General features: G+C 43.1%; 1 protein-coding gene across 2 annotated transcripts in view; it reads right to left on the reverse strand.

Moving 5' to 3' along the window:
- The window catches only part of LOC135880484 (guanine nucleotide-binding protein G(q) subunit alpha), a 209,702-nt gene that overhangs the window by 46,364 nt on the left and 148,604 nt on the right, over positions 1–14,734 (reverse strand). The window lies entirely within an intron of this gene.

Below are 14,734 nucleotides of genomic sequence, written 5' to 3' on the forward strand. Positions count from 1 at the left end.
GCCAGAAGCAGGGTGGATAAAAATCAATGATTTAAAAAAAAAATTTAAAAACTGATTTTTTAAATTTAAATCGGATTTTTTTTTGATAAAAAGTTTTTTTTCCTCAAAAAGCAATCTAAAGATAGTTTTATTTAAGGTAAGATATCTTTGAGCTATAATTTATCATGGAATAGGGATTATAAATTCTACAGTAACTCCCCACTTAATGTCCTCTCGCTTAACGTTTTTTCGCTGTTACGTCCCTGTTCCATTACAGAACATGCTTGTTTAAAGTTGTGCAATGCTCCCCTATAATGTCGTTTGGCCGCCTGCTTTGTCCACGGCTGGCAGCCTCCCTATCAGCTACCCTAAGCCTCCCCCCGAGCGCCTCCTGCCCACCGGTGGACCCCGCGGATCAGTGCCTTCCCCCTGCTACCCCGCCTCCTGCCCGCGGCAATCAGCTGTCTTGTGGTGTTGAGGAGGCTGGGGGGAGGAGCGAGGATGCAGCACGCAGCCTCCCCCCTCCCTCCCTCCCCAGCCTCCTGAACGCCGCAAACCAGCTGATTGCCATGGGTAGGAGGAGCGAGGACACGGCGTGCGGAGTAAAGGGGGAGGAGGTGGAGCGGGGTGGGGGAGAAGAGGTGGGTTAAGGGTGAGGGCTTGTGGGAAGGGGTGGAGGTTAAGCGAGAGGACGTTAAGTGGGGAGTTACTGTATTCAATTGTTTCTTTAAAATTGGTTAAAATTTATATCTGTATTAAATTGCTTGTTTAAAATGTATATAATGCTTTTTGTCTGGAAAAAAAAGTTTCCCGGGAACCTAACCCCCCCTATTTACATTAATTCTTATGGGGGGAAATTGGATTTGCTTAACATCGTTTCGCTTAAAATCGCATTTTTCAGGAACATAACTACAACGTTAAGTGAGGAGTTACTGTAATTCTATAGTATGAGACAATATATTCATGTAATGTTTAAGAAAAGTTTTGTAAATGAGTTCCAATAGTTCATGGATTAGGAACCCAATTTTATGGGGTTCCAGGAGCTTCTGTATAGATTATTTAGGTTAATCTTTCTATCTACCCAATGGGACTCAGTGCTCAGTCTAGAACAGGGGTGGGCAAACTTTTTGGGCCGAGGGCCACATATGGGTGGAGAAATTGTATGCAGGGCCGGGGTAGGGGGTTGGGGTGCGGGAGGGAATGTGGTGTGTGCAGGAAGGGGCTCAAGGCAAGGGATGGGGGCAGAGGAGGGGTGCGGGGTGTATGAGGGGGCTCAGGGAAGGGGGTTGGGGTGCAGAAGGGGTGCGAATTGCAGGAGGGGGCTCAGGGCAGGGGTGCAGGAGGGGGCTCATGGCAGGGGGTTGGGGTGCAGGAGGGGTGCGGGGTGCAGGCAGGGGGCTTAGGGCAGGGAGTTGGGGGGGCGGGGTGCAGGAGGTGTTCGGGCTCTGGGATGGCAGCGGCACGCACCGGGGCCAGGGCAGGCTCCCTGAATGCCTGCCCCGTCCCCAGCCCCGTGTGCGCTGCCCTTGCTGCGCCTCCAGGTACCTCCCACGAAGCTCCCATTGGCTGCGGTTCCCCGTTCCTAGCCAATGGAAGCTGCGGGGGGCAGTGCCTGGAGGCCGGAGGGACATTGGGCCGGCTGCTGCTGAAAGTGGCACGGGGCCTGCGGCACCACGGGGGGCAATCCCGCGGGCCAAATCCAAAGCCCCAGGGGCCGGATCCAGCCCGCAGGCCGTAGTTTGCCCACCCCTGGTCTAGAAGATACCATCAGAGATGCTTAGTTTTGCAGTTCTCAAACTATGGATTTGTGTCTCCAGAGGTAACATGCTTGTTAACAGCAAAAATGTTTTTAAATAAATAAAAAAATATATAGAGGTGAGAAATAACAGACCTCAACCCTATTGTCCCTCTGCAAATTTGTGTACACAGAGTCAATCCCTTACCTCTCTCTAAAAGTGCAAAGTTTCAAAAAGTTCAGTGAATAGAAGATTGTTGGGGGCGGAATAGATCTGGACAAGGAGAAGAAGTCTGGAGATAAATGTGAGAAGGGAGGGACAGGCAATATAAACAAAAGTGAAACTGTTTGAGCAGCATATTCCAGAAGTCTTGAGGTCTTTCAGAGTGTAGCCTTCATTGATTTGAGATCTACCATACCATTCTCTCACTAGAAGGGAAAACCTGGCAGCAGGCCGTAAAAGAGACCCAGTTTGGGAATAAGAACCATTCAAGAAATATATGTTTGCTGATGATGTTTTAAAGAAAGTCACACCAGTGAACTGGTGGGAAGTCACTTAAGCACTTGGATTCAGAGACCGTTGCAGTGATAGTCTCACTTTTAACAGCAGTAGCTTCTTCTGCCGGTGTAGAAAGAATATTTTCTTCCTTTGGACTAATTCATTCCAAATTGAGAAATCGTTTGGGACCTGAAAAAGCAGGAAAGCTTGTTTTTCTTTTCTAGATTACGAACAAAACAGGAAAATGAACGTGAAGATGACTGAGTTAGCTGCAGAAGCCAATATTTTAGGTTTCTCATGTTGACCTGGCTGACATAGTTGATTTATTTTTGATTTTGTTTTCTAAAAAAATTCATTAAACTAGTTTAGTTAAAAACAATTTGACAAAAACAAACCTGATTTTAAAAAACTTTAATGTTTAACTAAATTCAAAAATTCATATGCTTGTTTTGTTAAAATATTATATGTTTGCTGTTGAAGAAAAAAATCCAGAATACATAACGTTGTTGTTTTAGTTAAATAAAACAATTTAAAATGTCTGTCTGGTGATGTTCTCCTCCTAATACAGCTTAGCAAGAAAATCCTCCAAATATTAATGATTAACCTGTTGAATTGGAGCTAGTTCACCTCCCAATGATTTCATAAATATCTGCTTCAATTACCTTTGGTAAATGAAATAACCAATCAATCATTCATTTTCTGATATAGCTGTAAAACTAATCTGAAAAGTTTTCAAAATAAATCACTTAAAAAAGTATAGTGTGTACCTTCTAAAAATGAAACCTACATCTATCTCTGAGTTGTGAAGAATATGTATTAAGGTTATAACAACCAACAAGAATGCACTTTTATGTAGAAAACCATGATTAAATCGAATCTTCCTGACTAGTGATTTAAATCATGATTTAAATCAAATCCACCCTGGCCAGAAGGGACCATTATGATTAAAGCTGCGAGTCTGTCACGGAAGTCATGAATTCCGTGACTTTCTGGGACCTCCATGACTTCTGCAGCAGCCAATGCGACTGACCCCAGGGCTGCCCTGAGCAGCTTGTGTGGTCCCCAAGCCAGACGCACCTGCTGCTGCAGCTGGGGCAGTCTCGGGCCACTGCCCCCTCTCCCCCAGCAGCAGCAGTGCTCTCAGCCCCCCCACCTCTCTGGGCCGCATGCCACTGCCCCTCCCCTGTGAGCACCAGCAGCAGTCCCGGGCCGCGCGCCACCATCCCCTGCCCCAGAGCACCCGTAGCGCCCCTGGAGCGCCTCCGCCCCAAGAGCACCCAAGATTCAATCACGGTTTTAATCGCACTGTTAAACACTGGAATACCAATTGAAATTTATTAAATATTTTGGATGTTTTTCTCCACTTTCATATATATTGTATTTTGTGTTGTAATTGAAATCAAAGCGTATATTGTTTTTGATTACAAATATTTGCATTGTAAAAATGATAAACAAAAGAAATAGTATTTTTCAATTCGTCTCATACAAGTACTGTAGTGCAATCTCTTTGTTGTGAAAGTGCAACTTACAAATGTAGATTTCTTTTGTTACATAACTGCACTCAAAAACAAAACAATGTAAAACTTTAGAACCTACAAGTCCATTCAGTCCTAGTTCTTGTTCAGCCAATGGCTAAGACAACCAAGTTTGTTTACATTTACAGGAGATAATGCTGCCCTCTTATTTGCAATGTCACCAGAAAGTGAGAACAGGCATTTGCATGGCACTTTTGTAGCCAGCATTGCAAGGTATTTATGTGCTAGATATGCTAAATATTCGTATGCAGCTTCATGCTTCGGCCACCATTCCAGAGGACATATTTCCATGCTGATGACCCTCATTAAAAAAAGAACATGTTAATTAAATTTGTGACTGAACTCCTTGGGGGAGACTTGTATGTCCCTTGCTCTGTTTTACCCGCATTCTGCCATATATTTCATGTTATAGAAGTCTCGGATGAGGACCCAGCACATGTTGAAGAAGGTACCGATGTGAGATTTCTAAAGATAGCTACAGCATTCGAGCCAAGGTTTAAGAATCTGAAGTGCCTGTCCAAAATCTGAGAGGGACGAGGTGTGGAGCATGCTTTCAGAAGTCTTAAAAGAGCAACACTTCGATGCGGAAACTACAGAACCTGAATCACCAAAAAGAAAATCAACCTTCTGCTGGTGGCATCTGACTCAGATAATGAAACTGAACACGTGTCGGTCCACACTGCTTTGGATTGCTATCGAGCAGAACCCATCATCAGCATGGATGCATGTCCCCTGGAATGGTGGTTGAAGCATGAAGGGACATAGGAATGTGGCACGTAAATATCTTGCGATGCCGGCTGCAACAGTGCCATGAGAGAGCCTGTTCTCACTTTCAGGTGATGTTGTAAACAAGAAGTGGGCAGCATTATCTCCTGCAAATGTAAACAAACTTGTTTGTCTGAGTGATTGGATGAACAAGAAGTAGGACTGAGTGGACATGCAGGCTCAAAATTTTTACATGATTTTATTTTTGACTGCAGTTTTTATTGTACATAATTCTAGATTTGTAAATTCAACATTCACGATAAAGAGATTACACTACAGTACGTGTATTAGGTGAATTGAAAAATACTATTTCTCTTGTTTTTTTACAGTGCAAATACTTGCAATCAAAAATACATATAAAGTGAGCACTGTACACTTTGTATTTTGTGTTGTAACTGAATCAATATATTTGAAAACGTAGAAAACATCCAAAAATATTTTAAAAAATTGTATTCTATTATTGTTTAACAGTGCAATTAATCACATGATAAATTTGATTAATCACGTGATTAATCATGATTAATTTTTTTAATCAAGATTAATTTTTTTAATCGCTTGACAGCCCTACTTTGAATCACTTGTTAAAAAATAATGTAAGTAAATGGTTATGAACAATGATGGAAACAAAAAACACGTTTGCTTTAAAGTAGAACACAAGAATAAAAACAAACAAGAATTAATCTATTAGGCCTGGGAGGAAGCTAGAGGAATTATCAGACTGTCCTCTTTGTGTTTTTAGTCATAAGAGCTTAAAGTGAAAATAAATTTGCAATGCAAGAAAACACTACAAATCCAGAAAGATATTTTTAACAGTGAACCTAAGACAAATTTAACATATAGCTCCAGAGCTATCCTGAAAACTTTGGAAAAAATCACTAATTTCAGTTGATAAGCCAAAGGGTTTGATGAGAGTTGGATCAGGCCCTTGGGTTTTTATACTGAGAACAGAGTGAACAAACTGGAACTCCTGAAATAAGAATTTTTTTAAAACAAAACAAAAACCAAAAACACCCCAAAAAAGCTTGAAACACTAAAAACCAACCAACAAACCAGTAGTCCAAAACACAAGTAGCTTTGTTTTGTTGTTGTTAGGCCTCAGGAAAGGAAATCTTCATTCATAGGACTGACTGAGCTGTAAATAGTCTACAAAGAGAGCATTATATTCACTACATTCCCAAATACAGAAGCAGCTCATGAGGAGGAATTTTTGGAGAACCAACCTCTAAGTAGCATAATCAATTTGCTGTGGCCCACTTTAAAAACCTCAGTTGTGGTATGCGATTGGCATAGTGGGAGTTTAAATAAGTTATGTAATAGTGTGCACCTGCATGGGTTTTAAAGGGACAATGATTTAAAGGCACTTTGTTAGATGGTCCAGATCCTTGGCCCAGGAAAAGTCCCTTTTGTGTCTCTGGAAACTATCTTAAAAGGACAGTGGGGGATTTTCGTTGTCATGTCTTCTAAGTGCTATGGTAATACAAACAAATAAATAAATAATAATAAATAATGGAAATTCCCTGGTTGGCATAAAGATTTTTAAGCAGTCATGTTGAAGGGGTCAGAGGACAGACTGGGAGGCTCCATGTGGCTGGAGTATTAGACTGCAAGGGTACCACTGGTGGCAGAAGCTGATTGTGTCAGAACTGACAGATACTGTTTTTTTGACTTGGAGGGTACCAGTGGAGAAGATGTCGCTGGCAGGGGGTCTGGTACCCTGGGCTTTACGGGATTTAGAGTTGTGGCCTTCAGACTTAGGAAGTACTAAATCCTTAGGGGTTGAACGAGCAGAGCTGTGCTGGATGTCTTTGAAGCAGACTTAGGAGGAGACATGCTCTTATGCTTGTACAAGCATTCTCTGCCTCCCCAATGAGACCCCAACTGGGGGAGGAGGGAGCTGTGGGTATAGATTCCCCTGCAACAGAGTCGGACCTCGTGGTGGGAGGCATGCTCCACGTCGATTCAGGCAGATGTACGGGGGGGGGGGTTCCTCGGCCTGGGTCAGACATGGCCTTCTCCCATGAGGTGTTTTCTAAGCCAGAGTTCCTTTCTCCTTACAGGTAGGGTGAGGGAAAGAGTGGCAGATGTTACACCTAGCTGTGATGTTTGCCTCCCTATGACAGTACAAACAGCACCAGTGGTGGTCGCTGACTGAAAAGGAGTGGGGTCAGGACACAGCTTTTGAAGCCCAGAGTTCTGGGCATAGTCCAATACCCATAATGGGGTACAGGGGAAGGGGAGTTCCCCAAAGCAAGGAATCTATCTAACTAAAAAAAAATTCTGCTAAAAGCTATAAAAACTAATAAACCCTTACTATCTATAGAGAACTATATACAAAAAGGCACTAAGACAATTTCTGTAGTATTTTACAGATTAAAGAAATTGAAGGAAAGTTCTGGACACTGGAGGTTCCAACCCAGACCATGTGGTAAGAACTGGAGAAGCAGTTGGGGTCCAGTTCACCCTTTGTACCTTTGGTTGGAAATATGAGGAAGGCAGGGGCACATGCTTGGACCAACAGACACTGCTTTCAAGAATTCTCCAATGCTGGGTGCATGGAGCACATGTGCGCATCTATAGTGGAATACACACAGGGACCAGCATTCGAAGAAGAAAAATATTTTTGTTTATTTTCTGCACTTGACCACACGTTGATACAATCACTTTCACTCTTTTGTTAATGATCAGCTGCCCTTCCTGTTTCATGCAATATTATGACAACATCCTCTTCTGCATTACTTTGAGGAAGCTCACATGTATCTTTCCCCAGATCCTGCAACAGGAGGTCTGCCTCCAGCAGTAAAACATAGAATTTCCTTCCTGTGCTGTTCTGTACAGTGAGTGCCATTTCCTTATTAAATCCCTCCCGAAGACCCATGTCTTCTCCAATGCAATGAACCAGCGGTTCTCAGTCTTCTTGAGTGGAGACCTCCCCTCTGAATTACAATTTTTGGTTTTGCCCCCCTCAACCCAGACAAAAATAGACATTATATTTGCCCCTCCCCCTCTTGGGTTTTCAGGGTGAGGGAAAGCGCATGTGACAGTCTCTAGGGGAGGAGCCAGCACTGGGTGTGGAGGTTGCCAGGAGCAGAAATTGGCGTGGCTGCGGCAGATATTGACACAGGCCCACAGGCTGGGTGGGCCGCTGAGGTGAGTCAGTGGGTGAGGTGGTGCTCCCTCCCCGAGCCCTACCACACGGGGCTGGCCCAAGCCACCTAGCATTGCCACTCGCCCGGCCCCCCCCCCGGAACGTTCCTTCACATCCCCCTAGTGGGGCATGGCCCACAGTTTGAAAACCTCTGTAATAAACTAAGTCATCTACTTATTTTGTTTATTAATTAACCTTATTTAAAACACAGTGAAAATGTATTCCATCAAGCTGTGCACCACCTTTGTTGAGTAGGCACATGGCATTATTGAAGTTGACATGATCCTTTTTTCCCTACCTGTCCCTATTGTTTTGTTAACCCCTCTCTGCATCATGTCTGAAATGTCTGTAAGCTCTGAGGAGGAATCATGTCTTTTTATTTGTATTGGGAAATGCCTAGAACACTACTGAGTGTCATTACAATAAATAATCATTATCAATATAACTATAATTTTAATTAATTGTATAACAACAGTATAGTTTTATATTATTTTAACATTACATAACTGACTCTCCCTTTCTTTCCTTATTCCCAAGAATAAGGATTGTTTAAATTAAGGATGGTCTGATTCTCTTAACTCAGAATTGTTTAGTACTTTGTCATTGGACTGAGTATTTTTAAATGTTGAGGGGGGCTGTATAAGTGAAATGTGAGATTATGAAAAGTCACATTAAAAAAAAAAAAAGATGATCGCACAATGTTAAAAAATAAATCTCAACGTGTACAGTTTTCAAATCTGACTGTTGTAAACCTATAGAACATTCCAAATTTATTTTATTTATAATCTTTGCTTTAGAATAACAAAAAAACATCCGTAACAGTACTGCCAATCTCAAACATTCAAAAATCACAAGACAGGCCCCAAATCATCATGAAATTTTCTTTAAAATCATGACATTTGCAAAAAAAATAATATTTTTGGTTGGTTTGTTTTTTCTATTTGCTCTCTGCTTTTTGAAACTTCAGGGTGTGCTTGAATCATATCTTTAAACCAGTGGTTCTCAAACTTTTGTACTGGTGACCCCTTTCAAATAGCAAGCCTCTGAGTGCGACCCCCCCCTTATAAATTAAAAACACTTTTTTATATATTTAACGCCATTATAAATGCTGGATGCAGAATGGGGTTTGGGGTGGAGTCTGACAGCTCGCGACCCCCCCATGTAATAACCTCACGACCCCCTGAGAGATCCCGACCCCCAGTTTGAGACCCCCTGCTTTAAACTTTTCTCAATAGCTATGAAGGTTGTAAGCTTACTGTATTTTTTAAATGAAAGCTGAGATTTCTCATCTGCCTCCAGGAGCTGGGATGTTAAAAATATATGAAATAGCATGAGGCTCAAAATAAAATTTTAGATTGGCAACCCTGCATACACAGGTTGGGGGCAACCTGACGATTATTTAAAATTACAAAACTAAATACAAATTTCAGTCATCTTCCCTCTTCTATTAAGCAACAATTCTAAATACAAATAGCCCATTCCAATACATTAGCCAGTACTTCAGACAACCTAACTCTGCTCAGAGGCCGAGTAAAACAAATGGGCCACACTGAATGCTCTGAAAGTCAGCAAATCCAGGCTATTTTAGATAAGCAGTTTCCAGGGTCCCAAATAGCATGGGATAATTCAGTTCTTCATTCCTTTTTGTTATTGCACTGGTCATTATGGACCTGATTCTGCAAGGTACTTAAGCACATATCTAATTTAGTCCTAACGGGAACACTGATGTGCTCAAATACCTTGCTGAATTAGGGCCTTAAACCCCAATCCAGCAGGAACTCAATGTAAAGCATATAAAAATATGAGCAAGGTGCTAAAAATAAGGGCCTAAATGCTAGGAAAAGACAATTACTGTAAGCAAATTGTACATGCCTGGATACTTGTTTCACCTCTTGGCTCTCTTTGCTAAATTTTCAAAGAAGCCTCCTAAATGGCATTGCAAAAATTGCAAGTCCATCCAAAGGCATGCGTGCACAAAACTCTGGAATGAGCTTCTGCAATGCAATTACCTGTTTTCTGTGCACTACAAACTGCTGCACACACACATTTTGCAGATGTATTGTAGGAAGTTGTTTTCAAATACTGGAAATTTCCCTTAAAAAAAAAAAAAAAAAAAAAAAATCTTGATGACAACTGTGCTTCTAAAACAGATATTTTCTTCGTTTATTAATTTCTCAATTTGCAACAGTAATAATGACCTTTATATTTGGAATTTCCTGGCAATTGGCATTAGGCCCAGTGCAAAGCCAGAAAAACCATAGCTACCTCAGAGAAGTAGCATAGCGCACAGCTAGCAGTAGCTGCAACTGTCTACACAATTAAGGTCAAAACTACATGGCACTGTGAGTGTATTTTTATCATTTCTTGAGACTTGTTTTGTTTGGATTAAATATATTGTAGCTAAGGCCTCTCCCCATATTGCACTTATTCAGCTAAGCATGTAACAAGAGAGACAAAATGGCAAATTGCACACCGTTACTTTAAAATACGATCACATAGGTCTGAGTAAATTTATCTTACAGACCAAGTTAAAAAAGTTAATTATAGCAGCAATTTGTTTTTAGAAATGAATTTGAGGTAATTTTCAGTGGAGTTGCTAGAGTGATAGGCACAAGGTGCATTAGCAAGGTAATGTGTGTAACAAGCTCCTGGCAATACCTCTCTGCTGACGTCAGGAAAAAATAGCTACAGTATCATAGCATATTTGGGATCTGCACGCTGACAAGGAACAGAAAGGCACCTGCTGTTTTCTGGTCAGTGTTAAAAAGGGGTGGCTTTTTTAAGTAAAAGCCAGCACTTAAGTCCCAATCCTGAAATGACTTAAACTGAAAGGCTACAGAGCCATAATGCTGTTAGTGATACCATTGAAATACACAGTACTCCAAAAGTACTACTGTACTTGCCTAGTGTTACAACGTAAGTGGAGTAATGCCAACCTAACTGTTTTTATATTTTCTGACATGGTTTTCTGTAGAGATGGCATGGTTGAACGTGACACCAACATTCTTAACTTTGGAATAAAACCACAATGGTTTTGATGAGGGTTGCCAACCCTCCTGGTTTGGCCGGGAGTCTCCCGTTATCGGGCTCTACCTCCTGGAGGCCAATCCGGGAGATTTTAGGCCGCTAAAAGTACGGTGGCGCAGCGGGGCTAAGGCAAGCTCCCAACCTGTCCTGGCTCCGTGCCGCTCCCAGAAGTGGCTGGCAAGTCTGGTAGCGGCTCCTAGGAGGAGGCGCAGCCAGGGACTGTCTATGCGCTGCCCCCACCCTGAGCGCGGACTCCGCAGCTTTCATTGGCCGGGAACGGGGAACCCCGGCCAATGGGAGCTCCGGGGGCAGTGCTTGTAGGCAGGTGCAGCCTGCAGAGCCGCCTGTTAGCCTAGGAGCTGCTGCTAGACATGCAGCCACTTCTGGGAACCGTCTGAGGTAAGCGCTGCCTATCCAGAGCCTGCACCCCAAACCCCTTCCTGCACCAGCTCCCTCCCGCAACCAAACTCCCTCCTGGAGCCTCTACCCCGAACCCCCTCCCACACCCCAACACCCTGCCCCAGACTCAGCCCAGAGCCCCTCCCACATTCCAAACCCTTCGGCCCCACCCCCCAGCCCAGAGCCTGCACCCCAACCCCCTGTCCCAGCCCAGTGAAAGTGAGTGAGGGTGGGGGAAAGCAAAAGACGGAGGAAGGGGGGCTGGAGTGAGTGGGGGTGGGGCCTCAGAAAAGGGGTGGGGAAGGGGCATGGCCTTGGGGAAGGGGCGGGACAATGTGGGGCAAGGGTGTTTGGGTTTGTGCGATTAGACAGTTGGCAACCCTATTTCTGACCAACCTCTGTGTGCTGCTCTTCAGGAAGGTGAGCACAATCTCTTTCATCTTGACCTTGTAACCAATACCTCATTCAGTCCTGATACCTTTTCCCAAAGTTTAGTTACTCTCCAAGGAACCCATCAGTGCCTGTTCTTAGCTAACAGTATCCAAGATTAATTTCTAGTTGTGTTAACTAAAAAAAAAGATTTTTTTGACACACAATAGAATTAGAGAGAAGAAATCATAAAACAAAAGTAAAATAATACGCTTGCTTAAATAAATAGTATAGCAGGCTCAACTAAGAAAGCAACAGAATATTGAGATATTATATATAGCAACAGTTTCCAAATTGTGGTTGGTCAACCAGTGGTGCATGCAGAGCACTTGCTAGCAGACCCTGGGGAACTGGCCTGTCTTTCTCCTTGTTCCCATGGAACATGGATACATGGAGGAGGAGCCATCCTAGCTGCCTGTACTACTGACTGCTGCGGTGAAGGAAGAAGTCAGGAAACAAGACCTATCCTCTGAGTTAGCAGCTTTTAATGAAACTGCAGTTGGTGGAAGATTGTTTACAACTGAAGGCTAACAGGGGACAAGACAGGTGGGCAACATGTCCAAGAACAACAGAGAAAGGGGGTTAGGTGACTGGGCAACAAGATCATATGTCCAAGGGAATGTGGGAGAAAGGAGGCAAGTGTCAGGGCAGCTTTTTGAGGGGAGAGGAGTACCAGGACACAGAGAAGCATGGACAGGAGATGAAAGGGACCAGGTGGGAAGGAAGCATGTGCAAGGATGGGGATGGGGGCGATGGTGCAGGGAAAGAGAGGAACAGAACAGATGGGAAGGGAAACGAAATGAACAAAACTGGGCAGAATTATTAAGTCGTTTCCAAAAAGGACAAACATCATCATTAAAAATGGCTAAAATGCAAACTAACTTTACTCCTATTACTTTACCATGTAAGCAAGTGCCACAAGAATGTGGTATAATCACAAATGTGAGGGAAGGTGACCCCATGTGTTCATGACTGAGAGGGGAAGTGTCTATTAGAATTGATATTTATTGTTCGTATTTGGGTAGCACTCAGAAGCCAGGGTCCTATTGTGCAGGGTGCTCTATGAAGATGTGGTCCACACAATGAACACATTTGAGAAACTATGTCATATACAAAAACACCTGTTTTTTGGTCTCATAGTTTGAGCTGCATGCCTCACTCTGTCCCAGAAACATGTCACATGTTTGTCCTTGCCAGCTAAAATCCCTCCTCATTTACATGAATACTCTCTTTGTTGTCCCAAAGTCTATAATCTTCATAACCAAAGTTGAAAGCTATGTGCATTAGATCACCTTCCGAAAACAGAGCAAACCAAAACTAATTTGAGTCTAGTTTGGATGTCAAGTGTCTTGAATGATTTCAAGGGTCATTGCTAAGGCTGCAAGTCTGTCATGGAGGTCACGGAAGTCATGGATTCCGTGACTTTCCATGACCTCCGTGACTTCTGCAGCAGCCAGCAGCAGCCGTTTGGATGTGTGAGAGGGGGCTCAGGGTTAGGGTTTGGTGGGGCGCTTACCTGGAGTGTGTGTGGGGGGGTGTCTCCACACTGCGCGCTACTGGCGCCTGCAGGCCCTGCCCCTGCAGCTCCCATTGGCTGCGGTTCCCAGCCAACGGGAGCTGCGGCAGCCGGTGCTTGTGGTGGGAGCAGCGGAGGAGCCCCTGCCCTGCCCTGGCTCCTGCCTCCGCTGCTCAGGAGCTGCAGGGACGGGGAGCCGGGTAGGGAACCCCGTCAATCCTCCCTCCCCCAGCACCAGCAGGGATCCCAGGCTGTGCACTATGGCCCCCCCCCTCAAGTAATAGGGGGGTTCCTGCCACGCACTGCGGCCCGGCTCCCTCTCCCCCAGCACCAGAGGGGGTCCCGGGTCACCTCGACCCACTCCCCTAGCACCCTAGCGGACCTCCTCCCAGAGCACCTCCCCCCACCCAAATTTTAGTCATGGTAGGTATTTTTAGTAAAAGTCATGGACAGGTCACAGGCCTGTGAATTTTTGTTTATGGCCCGTGATCTGTCCATGACTTTTACTAAAAATACCCGTGACTAAAACGTAGCCTTAGTCATTGCTACTTAAAAAAAATAAGAACCCATTAATATATTTCCACATCTTTGGGATGGGCTGATTTTTCCCCCAAGTAATCAAACAGTCCAGTAGGATAAGAAAAAAAATACTGCCACCTTCACCAAGGAACAATTCTGCAAGTTGAATTTCTATAATTTCAAACCAAAATTGGTAGATAGATTTTGTATAACGCTATGCCAAGAAAATGCACTAAGAGGGTGGGGGGACAAGAACAAAGAAAGAACATTCTTATAGCCATGATTTCTATTGAACTGCAACACTTCTTATTGTCTCCAAAGTAGTGGATGAGACAGGGTGGATTTGATTTAAATCACTAGTCAGGAAGACTCCATTTAATCATGGTTTTCTACATAAAAGTGCATTCTTGTTGGTTGTTATAACCTTAATACATATTCTTCACAACTCAGAGATAGATGTAGGTTTCATTTTTAGAAGGTACACACTATACATTTTGAAACAGTGATTTATTTGGAAAACTTTTCAAATTAGTTTTACAGCTATATCAGAAAATGAATGATTGTTTGGTTATTTCATTTACCAAAGATAATTGAAGCAGATATTTATGAAGTCATTGGGAGGTGAACTATTGGGAGGATTTTCTTGCCATGCTGTATTAGGAGGAGAACATCACCAGACAGACATTTCAATTATTTTATTTAACTAAAACAACAACAACGTTAAGTATTCTGGATTTTTTTCTTCAACAGCAAACATATAATATTTTAACAAAACAAACATATGTCCCTCGCTTCTCACATTTATCTCCAGACTTCTTCTCCTTGTCCAGATCTATTCCGCCCCCAACAACCTTCTATTAATTGAACTTTTTGAAACTTTGCACTTTTAGAGAGAGGTAAGGGAATGACTCCGTGTACACAAATTTGCAGAGGGACAATAGAGTTGAGATCTGTTATTTCTCACCTCTATATATTATTTATTTAAACACATTTTTGCTGTTAACAGGCATGTTACCTCTGGAGACACAAATGCACAGTTTGAGAACTGCAAAACTAGGCATCTCTGATGGATCTTCTGAATCTAGACTGACCACTGAGTCCCACTGGGTAGATGGAAAGATTAACCTAAATAATCTATACAAAGCCTGTGGAACCCCATAAGATTGGGTCCCTAATCCATGAACTA

The sequence above is a fragment of the Emys orbicularis genome, chromosome 6 (genome assembly GCF_028017835.1).
Source record: "Emys orbicularis isolate rEmyOrb1 chromosome 6, rEmyOrb1.hap1, whole genome shotgun sequence".
Taxonomy (NCBI): Eukaryota; Metazoa; Chordata; order Testudines; family Emydidae; genus Emys; species Emys orbicularis.